A 15,265-nucleotide genomic window follows, 5' to 3' on the forward strand; every position below is an offset into this window, starting at 1 on the left:
GCTCATCTTTTGAGGTGGAAAGAATTTGGCCAGAAAAGCACTGACCAGCTTATCCCAAGAGTTCAGGCTATCCTTAGGTTGTGAATCCAATCATGTTCTAGCTCTGTCTCTTACAGCAAAAGGGAAGAGTAGAAGCCTCTAGACCTCGGGATCAACTCCATTGGTCTTGACGGTGTCATAGATTTGCAAGAATTCAGCTAAAAACTGATGAGGATCTTCCATTAGAAGTCTATGAAACTTGCAATTCTGCTGCATTAGAGAAACTAATTGAGGCTTAAGCTCAAAGTTGTTTGCTCCAATTGCAGGAAGTGAGATGCTTCTTCCATAGAAGTTAGAAGAGGGTGCAATAAAGTCACCAAACATCTTCCTTGCATCTCCACCATTGTTATTGGGTTCGGCCATGTCTCCTTCTTTTTTGAAAATTTCTGTCAGGTCTTCTCCAGAGGGTTGTGCTTTAGCTTCTCTTAGTTTCCTCTTAAGAGTCCTTTGAGGTTCAGGATCAGCTTCAATAAGAATGTCTTTATCCCTGTTCCTGCTCATATGAAAAAGAAGAGAACAAAAAAGAAAATATGGAATCCTCTATGTCACAGTATAGAGATTCCTTATGTGAGTATAAGAAGAGAAGAATAAAAGATGGAGAAGAGAAAAACTCGAGCACAGAGAAGAAGATGGGGTTCGAATTATGAGAGAAGTGTTAGTAGATAAATAAATAAACAGAAGGAGATGAGAGAGGGGGAGAGAATTCGAATTTAATTTAAAACAAAAGGAGAATTATGTTTGTTTTTATTTTAATTTTAAAATGTAGTTAGTATTCGAAAATTAAGAAGGAAAATAAAATTGAATTGAAATTTAAAACAATTAGTTAATGAAAAGAAATTTTTGAAAAAGAGGTTAGTAATTTTCGAAAATAAGAGAGAGAAAAGTAGTTAGGTGGTTTTGAAAAAGATAAAAATAGTAAAACAAACAAAAACTTAAGAAGTTAATTGAAAAATATTTGAAAATCAATTTTGAAAAGATAAGAAGTTAGAAAAGATTTTGAAATTGATTTTGAAAAAGATATGATTGAAAATCATTTTGAAAAAAAAGATTTGAAAAGGAAATTTAAAAAGATTTGATGTTTAAAATCAAAGTTGAATACTTGACTAACAAGAAACTAAAAGATATGATTCTAAAATTTAAAGATTGAACCTTTCTTAATAGGCAAGTAACAAACTTTAAAATTTTTGAATCAATCACATTAATTGTTAGTGAAGATTTCGAAAATATGAAACAAAATAAGAAAAAGATTTTTGAAAATCAATTTGAAAATTTTCAAAAATATGAAAGAACAAATGAAAAAGATTTGAAAAAGATAGAAATTTTAAATTAAAAATTTGATTTGACTCATAAGAAACAACTAAGTTTTGAAAAATTTTGAAGAAGTCAAATCAAATATTCGAAATTTATGAGAAAAAAAAGGGAAAGATATTTTTTTTATTTTTGAATTTTTAATGAAGAAAGAGAAAAATAATAAAAAGACTCAAAACAAGAAAATTATGAATCAAAACACACAATGCATGCAAGAACACTTTGAATGTCAAGATGAACACCAAGAACACTTTGAAGATCAGAATGAACATCAAGACTTATTTTTGAAAATTCTTTTTTAAGAAAAGAAAAACGTGCAAGATACCAAACTTAGAAATTGTCAAACTTTAGACACTAATAAATTGAAAATGCATATGAAAAATAAGAAAAGACACAAAACATAAAAAGCAAAGACCAAACATAGAAAATCATCAAGAACAACTTGAAGATTATGAAGGACACATGCATGAGTTTTCATTGAACAACTTAATGCAGAAAACCTACTTCCGGGCCCACTTGGTGTGTGCTTGGGCTGAGCATTGAGATTTCATGTGTAGAGACTCATTTTGGAGTTAAACGCTGGTGCACAGAAATTGTGATTACACTTTGATTATGTAAAATTCATTGCTCTTTCTTTCCCTAGCAGTGGCGCCAAAAACATGATGCCAATACCATGGTTCACAACTTCGCACAACTAACCAGCAAGTGCAACGGGTCGTCCAAGTAATACCTTACGTGAGTAAGGGTCAAATCCCACGGAGATTGTTGGTATGAAGCAAGCTATGGTCACCTTGTAAATCTCAGTCAGGCGGATATAAAATAATTATGGAGTTTTCGAAATTTAAATAATAAAAGAAGGATAGAAATACTTATGTAATTCATTGGTTAAAATTTCAGATAAGCGTGTAGAGATGCTTTCGTTCCTCTGAACCTCTGCTTTCCTGCTATCTTCATCCAATCAATCTTACTCCTTTCTATGGCTAGCTTTATGTAATGCATCACCATTGTCAATGGCTACTTTCGGTCTTCTCTCGGGAAAATGATCCAAATGTCCTGTCACGGCACGGCTAATCGTCTGGAGGCATCACCCTTGTCAATGGTTACATCCTATCCTCTCAGTGAAAATAGTCAACGCACCCTGTCACGGCACGGCTATTCATCTGTCGGTTCTCGATCATGCTGGAATAGGATTTACTATCCTTTTGCGTCTGTCACTACGCCCAGCAATCGCGAGTTTGAAGCTCGTCACAGTCATTCAATCATTGAATCCTACTCGGAATACCACAGACAAGGTTTAGACTTTTCGGATTCTCATGAATGCCGCCATCAATCTAGCTTATACCACGAAGATTCTGATTAAGAGATCTAAGAGACACTCATTCAATCGAAAGTAGAACGGAAGTGGTTGTCAGGCAGGCGTTCATGGGGAATGATGATGATTGTCACGTTCATCACATTCAGGTTGAAGTGCGAATGAATATCTTAGAAGTGGAATAAGTTGAATTGAATAGAAAACAGTAGTACTTTGCATTAATCTTTGAGGAACAGCAGAGCTCCGCACCTTAATCTATGGAGTGCAGAAACTTTACCGTTGAAAATACATAAGTGATAGGTCCAGGCATGGCCGAATGGCCAGCCCCCAAAACGAGATCACAGGATCACAAATACAATCCAGGATGTCTAATACAATAGTAAAAGGTCCTATTTATAATAAACTAGCTACTAGGGTTTACAGAAGTAAGTAATTGATGCATAAATCCACTTCCGGGGCCCACTTGGTGTGTGCTTGGGCTGAGCTTGAGTGTTTCACTTGTAGAGGTCATTAATAGAGTTGAACGCCAGTTTTGGTGCCAGTTTGGGCGTTGAACTCCACTTTGCAACTTATTTCTGGCGCTGGACGCCAGAATTGGGCAGAGAACTGGCGTTGAACGCCAGTTTGCGTCATCTAAACTTGGGCAAAGTATGGACTATTATATATTTCTGGAAGGCCCTGGATGTCTACTTTCCAACGCAATTGGAAGCACGCCATTTTGAGTTCTGTAGCTCCAGAAAATCCACTTTGAGTGCAGGGAGGTCAGAATCCAACAACATCAGCAGTCCTTCTTCAACCTCTGAATCTGGTTTTTGCTCAAGTCCCTCAATTTCAGCCAGAAAATACCTGAAATCACAGAAAAACATACAAACTCATAGTAAAGTCCAGAAATGTGAATTTAACATAAAAACTAATGAAAACATCCCTAAAAGTAACTAGATCCTACTAAAACCATACTAAAAACAATGCCAAAAAGCGTATAAATTATCCGCTCATCACAACACCAAACTTAAATTGTTGCTTGTCCCCAAGCAACTGAAAATCAAATAGGATAAAAAGAAGAGAATATACTATAAATTCCAAACTATCAATGAAACATAGCTCCAATCAAATGAGCGGGACTTATAGCTTTTTGCCTCTTGAATAGTTTTGGCATCTCACTTTATCCATTGAGGTTCAGAATGATTGGCATCTATAGGAACTCACAGTTCAGATAGTGTTATTGATTCTCCTAGTTCAGTATGATGATTCTTGAACACAGCTATTTTTTGAGTCTTGGCCGTGGCCCTAAGCACTTTGTTTTCCAATATTACCACCGGATACATAAATGCCACAGACATATAATTGGGTGAACCTTTTCAGATTGTGACTTAGCTTTGCTAAAGTCCCCAATTAGAGGTGTCCAGGGTTCTTAAGCACACTCTTTTTTTTGCTTTGGACCTTGACTTTAACCTCTCAGTCTCAAGTTTTCACTTGACACCTTCACGCCACAAGCACATGGTTAGGGACAGCTTGGTTTAGCCGCTTAGACCAGGATTTTATTCCTTTAGGCCCTCCTATCCACTGATGCTCAAAGCCTTGGGATCCTTTTTATTTGCTCTTGCCTTTTGGTTTTAAGGGTTATTGGCTTTTTGCTCTTGCCTCTTGGTTTAAAGAGCTTTTGGTTTTTTCTGCTTGCTTTTTCTTTTCCTTTCTATATATTTTTTTTTTGCCTATTTTTTTTTTCTCTGCAAGCTTTGTTCTTTGCTGCTTTTTCTTGCTTCAAGAATCATTTTTATGATTTTTCAGATTATCAAATAACATGTCTCCGAGTCATCATTCTTTCAAGAGCCAACATATTTAACATTCTTAAACAACAATTTCAAAAGACATATGCACTGTTCAAGCATACATTCAGAAAACAAGAAGCATTGTCACCACATCAATATAATTAGGCTAGGTTCAAGGATAAATTCGAAACTCATGTACTTCTTGTTCTTTTGAATTAAAACATTTTTCATTTAAGAGAGGTGAAGGATTCATAGGACATTCATAACTTTAAGACATAGTTACTAACTACTAATGATCATGTAATGAAGACACAAACATAGATAAGCACATAACATAGAAAACGAAAAAAAGAAGAAATAAGAACAAAGAATGAATCCACCTTAGTGATGGTGGCGTTTCCTTCTTGAGGAACCAATGATGTCCTTGAGCTCTTCTATGTCTCTTCCTTGTCTTTGTTGCTCCTCCCTCATTGCTTTTTGATCTTCTCTAATTTCATGAAGGATGACGAAGTGCTCTTGATGTTCCACCCTTAGTTGTCCCATGTTGGAACTTAATTCTCCTAGGGAGGTGTTGATTTACTCCCAATAGTTTTGTGGAGGAAAATGCATTTGAGGCATCTCCGGGATCTCATGTTGATGAGCTTCCTACGCCTCTTGAGCTCCATGAATGGGCTCTCTTGCTTGCTCCATCTTTTTCTTAGTGATGGGCTTGTCCTCTTTAATGAGGATATCTCCCTCTATGTCAATCCCAATTGAATTGCACAGGTGGCAAATGAGGTGAGGAAAGGCTAACCTTGCCATAGTGGAGGACTTGTCAGCCACCTTGTAGAGTTCTTGAGGTATAATCTCATGAACTTCCACCTCTTCTCCAATCATGATGCTTTGGATCATGATGGCCCGGTCTATAGTAACTTCAGACCGGTTGCTAGTGGGAATGATTGAGCATTGAATGAACTCCAACCATCCTCTAGCTACAGGCTTAAGGTCCAGTCTTCTTAGTTGAACCGGTTTGCCTTTTGAGTCAATTTTCCATTGAGCTCCTTCTACACATATGTCCATAAGGACTTGGTCCAACCTTTGATCAAAGTTAACTCTCCTTGTGTAGGGGCGTGTGTTCTCTTCCATGTTTGGCAAGTTGAACGCCAACCTCACATTTTACGGGCTAAAATCCAAGTATTTCCCCCGAACCATTGTAACATAGTTCTTTGGATCCGGGTTCTTACTTTGATCATGGTTCTTGGTGATCCATGAATTGGCATAGAACTCTTGAACCATTAGGATGCCGACTTGTTGGATGGGATTTGTTAGAACTTCCCAACCTCTTCTTTAAATTTCATATCGGATCTCCGGATACTCATTTCTTTTGAGTTTAAAAGGGACCTCAGGGATCACCTTCTTCTTGGCCACAACATCATAGAAGTGGTCTTGATGGGCTTTGGAGATAAACCTTTCCATCTCCCATGACTCGGAGGTGGAAGATTTTGTCTTCCCTTTTCCTTTTCTAGAGGATTCTCCGGTCTTAGGTGCCATCAATGGTAATGGAAAAACAAAAAGCTTATGCTTTTACCACACCAAACTTAGAAGTTTGCTCGCCCTTGAGCAAGAGATGAAAGAATAGATGAAGAGGAAGAAGAAATGGAGGAGAGGGAGAGGGGGTTGTGTTTCAGCCAAGAAGAGAAGAGAGGGTTGTGTTGTGTGAAAATGAGGAAGAATGGAGGGTTATATATAGGGATGGGAGGGTAACATCCAAAATTTTTAATATGAATTCCAGGAATCTTATGTTCTTTAGTCTAAAGCTCCAATCAAAGGGTCAGGCATGGCTTAATAGCCAGCCAAGCTTTTAGAATGGAATTACATCCATTGAGGTGATCAGTTGAAGACCAATCCCAAAGGAGTTTGGATATGGCTTTACAGCCAGCCAGGCTTCAACATGCTTCATGAAACACTAGAATTCATTCAGAAAAAATATATATTTTTGAAAACATTTTTATTTTTTTTTTTCGAAAACAAAGGAGAAATTTTTGAAAGAAAATTTTTGAAAAATTTTTGAAAACTTTTTGAAAAGAAAACGAAAAGAAAATTACCTAATTTGAGCAACAGGATGGACCGTCAGTTGTCCAAACTCGAACAATCCCCGGCAACGGCGCCAAAAACTTGGTGCGCAGAAATTGTGATTACACTTTGATTATGTAAAATTCATTGCTCTTTCTTTCCCTGGCAGTGGCACCAAAAACATGATGCCAATACCATGGTTCACAACTTCGCACAACTAACCAGCCAGTGCACTGGGTTGTCCAAGTAATACCTTACGTGAGTAAGGGTCGAATCCCACGGAGATTGTTGGTATGAAGCAAGCTATGGTCACCTTGTAAATCTCAGTCAGGTGGATATAAAATAATTATGGAGTTTTCGAAATTTAAATAATAAAAGAAAGATAGAAATACTTATGTAATTCATTGGTTAGAATTTCAGATAAGCGTGTAGAGATGCTTTCGTTCCTCTGAACCTCTGCTTTCCTGCTATCTTCATCCAATCAATCTTACTCCTTTCTATGGCTAGCTTTATGTAATGCATCACCATTGTCAATGGCTACTTTCGGTCTTCTCTCGGGAAAATGATCCAAATGCCCTGTCACGGCACGGCTAATCGTCTGGAGGCATCACCCTTGTCAATGGTTACATCCTATCCTCTCAGTGAAAATGGTCAACGCACCCTGTCACGGCACGGCTATTCATCTGTCGGTTCTCGATCATGCTGGAATAGGATTTACTATCCTTTTGCGTCTGTCACTACGCCCAGCAATCACGAGTTTGAAGCTCGTCACAGTCATTCAATCATTGAATCCTACTCGGAATACCACAGATAAGGTTTAGACTTTCCGGATTCTCATGAATGCCACCATCAATCTAGCTTATACCACGAAGATTCTGATTAAGAGATCTAAGAGACACTCATTCAATTGAAAGTAGAACGGAAGTGGTTATCAGGCACGCGTTCATGGGGAATGATGATGATTGTCACGTTCATCACATTCAGGTTGAAGTGCGAATGAATATCTTAGAAGTGGAATAAGTTGAATTGAATAGAAAACAGTAGTACTTTGCATTAATGTTTGAGGAACAGCAGAGCTCCGCACCTTAATTTATGGAGTGCAGAAACTCTACCGTTGAAAATACATAAGTGATAGGTCCAGGCATGGCCGAATGGCCAGCCCCCAAGACGAGATCACAGGATCACAAATACAATCCAGGATGTCTAATACAATAGTAAAAGGTCCTATTTATAATAAACTAGCTACTAGGGTTTACAGAAGTAAGTAATTGATGTATAAATCCACTTCCGGGGCCCACTTGGTGTGTGCTTGGGCTGAGCTTGAGTGTTACACGTGTAGAGGTCATTACTGGAGTTGAACGCCAGTTTTGGTACCAGTTTGGGCGTTGAACACCACTTTGCAACTTGTTTCTGGCGCTGGACGCCAGAATTGGGCAGAGAACTGGCGTTGAACGCCAGTTTTCGTCGTCTAAACTTGGGCAAAGTATAAACTATTATATATTGCTGGAAAGCCCTGGATGTCTACTTTCTAACGCAATTGGAAGCGCTCCATTTTGAGTTTTGTAGCTCCAGAAAATTCACTTTGAGTGCAGGGAGGTCAGAATCAAACAGCATCAGCAGTCCTTCTTCAACCTCTGAATCTGATTTTTGCTCAAGTCCCTCAATTTCAGCCAGAAAATACCTGAAATCACAGGAAAACACACAAACTCATAGTAAAGTCCAGAAATGTGAATTTAACATAAAAACTAATGAAAATATCACTAAAAGTAACTAGATCCTACTAAAATCATACTAAAAACAATGCCAAAAAGCGTATAAATTATCCGCTCATCAAACGCCAGGTTGTAGCCTAATTCTGGCGTTTAACTCTGATTTGCAACCTGTTTCTGGCGTTTAACTGAAGAATAGGGCAGGAAGTTGGCGTATGAACGCCAGTTTGCGTCATCTAAACTCGGACAAAGTATGGACTATTATATATTGCTGAAAAGCCCGGAAGGTCTACTTTCAAACGCAATTAAGAGAATCCATTTCGAGTGCAAGGAGGTCAAAATCCAACAACATCTGCAATCCTTCTTCAGCCTCTGAATCAGATTTTTGCTCAAGTCCCTCAATTTCAGCCAGAAATTACCTGAAATCACAGAAAAAAACACAAACTCATAGAAAATTCCAGAAATGTGATTTTTATTTAAAAACTAATAAAAATATACTAAAAACTAACTAAATCATACTAAAAACTATGTAAAAATAATGCCAAAAAGCGTATAAATTATCCGCTCATCACTTCCTCCACAACTTTTCCACTTCTTAGTGTGATGGCCTTGCATTCCCCTCTTGGGTTGGCCATGGCGTCACTAGGGTATGTATGTGTGGGCATTGGTATTTGTTTAGACAAGCCTCCTAGTTCTGCTTCCAGTTTTGAAATTGTTGCCCCTTGGTTCCTTATGTTGGACCTGAACTCCTCGTGGTTTGCATCTATCTTTTTTTCAGCCTGAATTTATTTCTCCAAAATAATGGAAATGGTCCCTGTAAGTTGTGCTGTCAGTTGTGCTATGGCGGCCTCCAATTTTGCAAAATTGCTGCTGATATCACATGGTTGCATGGTTGAGGACAATGTGTCTTGATAGTGGTTGTTGTGTAGTTGTTGAGTGGAGTGCTACGATACATTTTTGTGGATTGTGATAGGGTGTATTTTGTGAGTTGTGGTAGGGTCTGTTGTTGCCTGATTGATGGGTGGGGTTGTGGTTGTTGTATTGATTAGATTGGTATGGTTTCTGATCTTGGCTATGGTTTTGTTGGTTTCCCCATCCAAATTTTGGGTGGTTCTTCCATCCTCAGTTGTATGTCTTGGCATTGGGATCATATGGTGGTCTAGAGGGATTATTCACATAGTTAGTGATGAGTGGATAATTTATACCCTTTTTGGCATTAATTTTTACATAGTTTTTAGTATGTTTTAGTTACTTTTTATTATATTTTTATTAGTTTTTATTCAAAAATCACATTTCTGGACTTTACTATGAGTTTGTGTTTTTTTCTGTGATTTCAGGTATTTTCTGGTTGAAATTGAGGGACTTGAGCAAAAATCTGATTCAGAGGCTGAAAAAGGACAACAGATGCTGTTGGATTCTGACCCTCCTGCACTCGAAGTAGATTTTCTGGAGCTACAAAAGCCCAATTGGCACGCTCTCAATTTCGTTGAAAAGTAGACATCTTGGACTTTCTAGCAATATATAATAGTCCATACTTTGCCCGATATTTGATGGCCCAAACTAGCGTTCAAAGCCAGCCTAAAACATCTTGGCGTAAAACGCCCAAACTGGCACCAGAATTGGAGTTAAACGCCCAAACTGGCACCAAAGCCGGCGTTTAACTCCAGGAACAGCCTATGCACGAAAAGGCTTCAATGTTCAGCCCAATCACACACCAAGTGAGCCCCGGAAGTGGATTTCTATACTATCTGCACTTAGTTACTCATTTTCTGTAAACCTAGGTTACTAGTTTGGTATAAAAACTACTTTTAGAGATTTATTTTATATCTTTTGATCATTTTTAGATCTGAGACTTGGACTTGGAGACTGGCCATTCGGCCATGCCTAGACCTTTTTAACTTATGTATTTTCTACGGTGGAGTTTCTACACCCCATAGATTAAGGTGTGGAGCTATGCTGTTCTTCATGAACTAATGCAATTACTACTGTTTTCTATTCAATTCACGCCTACTTCTTCTCCAAGATATACTCTCATACTTAATTCAGTTAAGTCAGAATGAAGGGGTGACTCGTGACAATCACCCAATCTTTTTTACTCGCTTAGCCAAGATCGCGTGCCTGATAACCACAAAGCGGTCTACATAATGTTCAACGTAGTCATTGGATGATAGCTGGAGTATATTCTCTTGGATATCTAATACACGGACCGAGTCCGTGAGATTAGTTTTTTCGTGGTATAGGCTAGAATTACTGGTAGCATTCCTGGGATCCAAAAAGTCTAAACCTTGTCTATAGTATTCCGAGTAGGATCCGGGAAGGAATGACTGTGACGAGCTTCAAATCTGTGAATGTTGGGCGCAAGTGAAAGTGTACAAAAGGAACAATGGATCCTATTCCGACGCTAGCGGGAACCGACAGATGATTAGCCATGCGGTAGCTGTACCTAGTATTTTTCATCCGAGACGAGAAATCCGACAGTTGATTAGCCGTGTAGAAATTGTAGAGGACCATTTTCACTGAGAGGATCCTACAGCTTGCCATGGAAGGAAGTAACACATGGTTGGAAGAAGGCAATAGGAAAGCAGAGGTTCAGAAGCAACAAAGCATCTTCAGACGCTTATCTGAAATTCCCCCCAACGAATTACATAAGTAACTCTATCTTATTTTATGTTTTATTTATATTTTAATTATCAACACCCCATATCCACTTGAATCCGCCTGACTGAGATTTACAAGATGACCATAGCTTGCTTCAAGCCGACAATCTCCGTAGGATCGACCCTTACTCACGTAAGGTTTATTACTTGGACGACCCAGTGCACTTGCTGGTTAGTTGCGTGGAGTTGTGAGAAAAGTGTGAATCACGATTTCCATGCACCAGTTAGCTTGCTCCCATTCACATTCAACTTCTGGGGTATCTTCTTCTTGTGGGGGGTGCTTGAGCTTGGACAGCTGAGACTTGGCTTTTATCCATCTTCTTTGTTGGGGCCGCTAATTGAGCTGCAATCATCTTGTTCTATGCTAACAAGGCATCCATAGAATTGAGCTCTAGCACTCCTTTCTTTTGAGTTCTTTCTGAAGCATAGAAGTACTCATTTTTAGCTATAATTTCTATAACATTTATGGCCTCTTCAATGGTCTTCTTCTTGTTGAGTGAGCCCTCTGAAGAGTGATCTACAGCTTTCTTTGCTTCATATGATAGCCCTTCATAGAAGATGTGTAGTTGTACCCATTCGTTGAACATATCCGGAGGGCACTTCATTGTCAAGTCATTGAACCTCTCCCAGGCCTCATAAAGTGTTTCACCATCTTGCTGTCTAAAAGTTTGCACCTTAGTTCTCAGTCTATTGACTCTTTATGGAGGGTAGAATCTTGCTAAGAATTTGTTGACAATATCATCCCAAGTTGTCAAGCTTTCCTTAAGAAATGCTTCCAACCGCTTTGCTGCCTTATCTCTGAGAAAAAAGTAGTTTCTAGGTATCAGGGTGTACACTATTTGACTTTACAGTATCACAAATCTTCAAGAATGTAGTCAAATGTTGGTTGGGGTCTTTGATGAGGAAAAAACAATTCCACACAAACTCACCGGCAAGTGTACCGGGTCGCATCAAGTAGTAATAACTCACAAGAGTGAGGTCGATCCCACAGGGATTGATGGATTGAGCAACTTTAGTTAGGTGATGAATTTAGTTAAGCGAATGGTTGATGATTTGAGTGAAACTTGATTAACAGAAGTAAAATTACAAGAAAATAAAAGGGAGAAGGTAAATTGACAAAATCTTAATGTGCAGAATAATTAAATTGCAGAAACTTAAAGTGCAAGAAAGTAAAAGAGCTGAAACTTAAATTGCAAGAAATGTAAATAACTGAAACTTAAAGTGTAAGAAATTTAAATTGCTTAATCTAAATTGACAAAAAACTTAAATTGCATCAAGAATAAAGGGATTTGGGTACTGGGATTCAAAATTTAGCTGGAAACTGTAAATTGAAGTAAATCAGAGAGCTATGAGATGAAGAGATTCAGATCTGGATCTCAGCAGCAAAACAGAATTGGAAAATTTGCAAAGGAGTCAAAACGGAATGAGAACTTGGATTAGATTTAAAATCATAAAGAGAAATCAACAATTGCCTTCAAATAACAAAACAGAAATAAACTCAAATCTCAATTGCTCTCTTGACCAAAACAGAAAAAAAGAAATTGCAGAAGAAATAAAATAAAAATAGAAAAGATGATTCAGATCCAAATACCAATTCTTAGAACTATCAAAAGGAAAATTAAAAGATGATTCTCAGATGAAGAAATTTAGTGGAGTTCTTCAATCTGAATTCAAAACCCGAAACAGAAAATAGAAGTTGCAGAAGAAAGAACAAACAGAAAGAAAACTTTGATCTAATCCCAATTCCCCCAAATCCAAAAGAAAACTAAAATAGAACCAAAAAGTAAAAGTAAAACAAGAATGTGAAGTAAAGTTTTTATCAAATCAAACTTGCTTCCTTTCTATTTCCATTCATCAAAACTTAGAGTGGGCTTTTTGATTTGGATTTGGCCTTGAATAAGTGTGTCAGGGGTGGCTTGGTGAGGCTCCCAGTGGAGAGCTTAGTTGGCTAAATGAGCGCTGCATTCACTCTTCTTTGGTGCGCCTTGGTGCGCACAATTCCTCCTCTTGCGCTCTCTTTTTTAGCGCTGCATCATTGATGAGCGGATAATTTATACCCTTTTGGCATTGTTTTTACATAGTTTTTAGTATATTTTAGTTACTTTTTATTATATTTTTATTAGTTTTTATTCAAAAATAACATTTTTGGACTTTACTATGAGTTTTTATGCTTTTCTGTAATTTCAGGTATTTTCTGGCTGAAATTGAGGGACCTGAGCAAAAATCTGATTCAGAGGCTGAGAAAGGACTGCAGATGCTGTTGGATTTTGACCCTCCTTGGCGCACTTTTAATTGCGTTGGAAAGTAGACATCTTGGGCTTTCAATAAATATATAGTAGTCCATACTTTATCCGAGATTTGATGGCCCAACCTGGCGTTCAAACGCCCACCTGAGACCCTTTTCTGGAGTAAAACGCAAGAACTGGCACCAGAACTGGAGTTAAAGGCCCAAACTGGGACCCAAGCTGGCGTTTAACTCCAAGAATGGCCTATGCACGTGTAAAGCTCAATGCTCAGCCAAAGCACACACCAAGTGGGCCCCAAAAGTAGATTTCTGCACTATCTGCACTTAGTTACATGTTTTCTGTAATCCCTAGTAACTAGTTTAGTATAAATAGCACTTTTTACTATTGTATTCGGGAGCTTATGCCATATTGTTCACGTTTGGAGGCTGGCCATTCGGCCTTGCCTAGACTATTTTCACTTATGTATTTTCTACGGTGGAGTTTTTACACCCCATAGATTAAGGTGTGGAGCTCTGCTGTTCTTCATGAATTAATGCAATTACTACTGTTTTCTATTCAATCACGCTTGATTCTATTCTAAGATAATCACTCGTACTTCAATATAGAGAATATGATGATCCGTGAGACACATCATTATTCTCAAACCTATGAACGAGTGCCTGACAACCACTCCCTTTCTATCTGAGCTCAACGTAGTCATTGGGTGACAGCTTGAGTGCGTATCTCTTGGGTCTCTAATACACGGGCCGAGTCCATGAGATTAGTTTCTTCGTGGTAGAGGCTAGAACCAATTGGCAGCCATTCCTGAGATCCAGAAAGTCTAAACCTTGGTTGTGGTATTCCGAGTAGGATCTGGAAGGGATGACTGTGACGAGCTTCAAACTTGCGAATGTTGGGCGCAGTGACAGTGTGCAAAAGGACAAGGGTCCTATTCCGACGCTAGTGGGAACTGACAGATGATTAGCCGTGCGATAGCTGTACCTGGTATTTTTCATCCGAGATGAGAAATCCGATAGTTGATTAGCCGTACAGAGATCGTACCTGGTATTTTTCATCCGAGAGGATCATACAGCTTGCCATGGAAGGAAGCACGCATGATTGGAAGAAGAGAATAGGAAAGCAGAGGTTCAGAAGCAACAAAGCATCTCCACACGCTTATCTGAAATTCCCACCAATGAATCACATAAGTACCTCTATTTTATGTTATGTTTTATTTATCTTTTAATTATCAAAACCTCAAAACCATTTGAATCCGCCTGACTGAGATTTACAAGATGACTATAGCTTGCTTCAAGCCGACAATCTCCGTGGGATCCACCCTTACTCACATAAGGTATTACTTTGACGACCCAGTGCACTTGCTGGTTAGTTGTGCGGAGTTGTGAAAAGTGTGAATCACAATTTCGCATGCCAACCATACGTATGTGGCCTCTTTGGTACGTAATTTTCCACTCTTTGCACTCCCTTAATTGAGGGTTATATTCACTTGTTTGAGCGTTGCACCATTTGGTGTGTGGGATGGCCTTCATTAGCGCTGCCTTAGTGAGCGCTACGCTATCCTTTTGAGCGCTCCTTAGTGTGAGAGGCACAAGGCTTCCTCCCCAATTGTGAAATTCACGAAAAAGTTAAAAAAGTGAGCGCCACGCTCACTTTATGAACACTAGCTATTTTCTCTTTGAGCGTGGCGTTCACTAATTGCAGGGAACGCTTCCCTGATTCTTCCTTTCATCATTTCTTCATTTCTTCACCTTCAAGCAACCAAACAAGCAATCAAAGTCTCACCAAAATTACAAGGTCTTTGCATCATTCATAAAACCAATTAATTCTAGCATAAACCTTATGATTTTGTGTAAAATAAATGATGTTTGATTGATTCAAAATAATCATGAAAATCCACTCCAATCACTTACTTATTGTGCAAGAAAGTGCATAAAACCTAATGAAACAAGTGAAAAATGCTTGTAAAACTAGCATAAGATGACTTGTCATCACAACACCAAACTTAAACCTTGCTTGTCCCCAAGCAAGCACTAAATATGAGAAGAAATGAAACAAAACAGATAAGTATATATGTCCTTATTTAGCAGGTAATTGAATTAGGACCATGGGGTTTTATGCAGACAAGATGCAGCTCTATTATTCTTAGCTGATAGATATGAAATGTCTCTTTGAG

The 15,265-nt window shown here is 38.4% G+C and overlaps 1 pseudogene; it reads left to right on the forward strand.

Moving 5' to 3' along the window:
• The first annotated feature begins 11,433 nt into the window (after positions 1-11,433).
• On the forward strand, positions 11,434-11,535 carry LOC112774104 (small nucleolar RNA R71; annotated as a pseudogene).
• The last annotated feature ends 3,730 nt before the right edge of the window (positions 11,536-15,265 follow it).

Source organism: Arachis hypogaea, chromosome 18 (assembly GCF_003086295.3).
Source record: "Arachis hypogaea cultivar Tifrunner chromosome 18, arahy.Tifrunner.gnm2.J5K5, whole genome shotgun sequence".
Taxonomy (NCBI): Eukaryota; Viridiplantae; Streptophyta; class Magnoliopsida; order Fabales; family Fabaceae; genus Arachis; species Arachis hypogaea.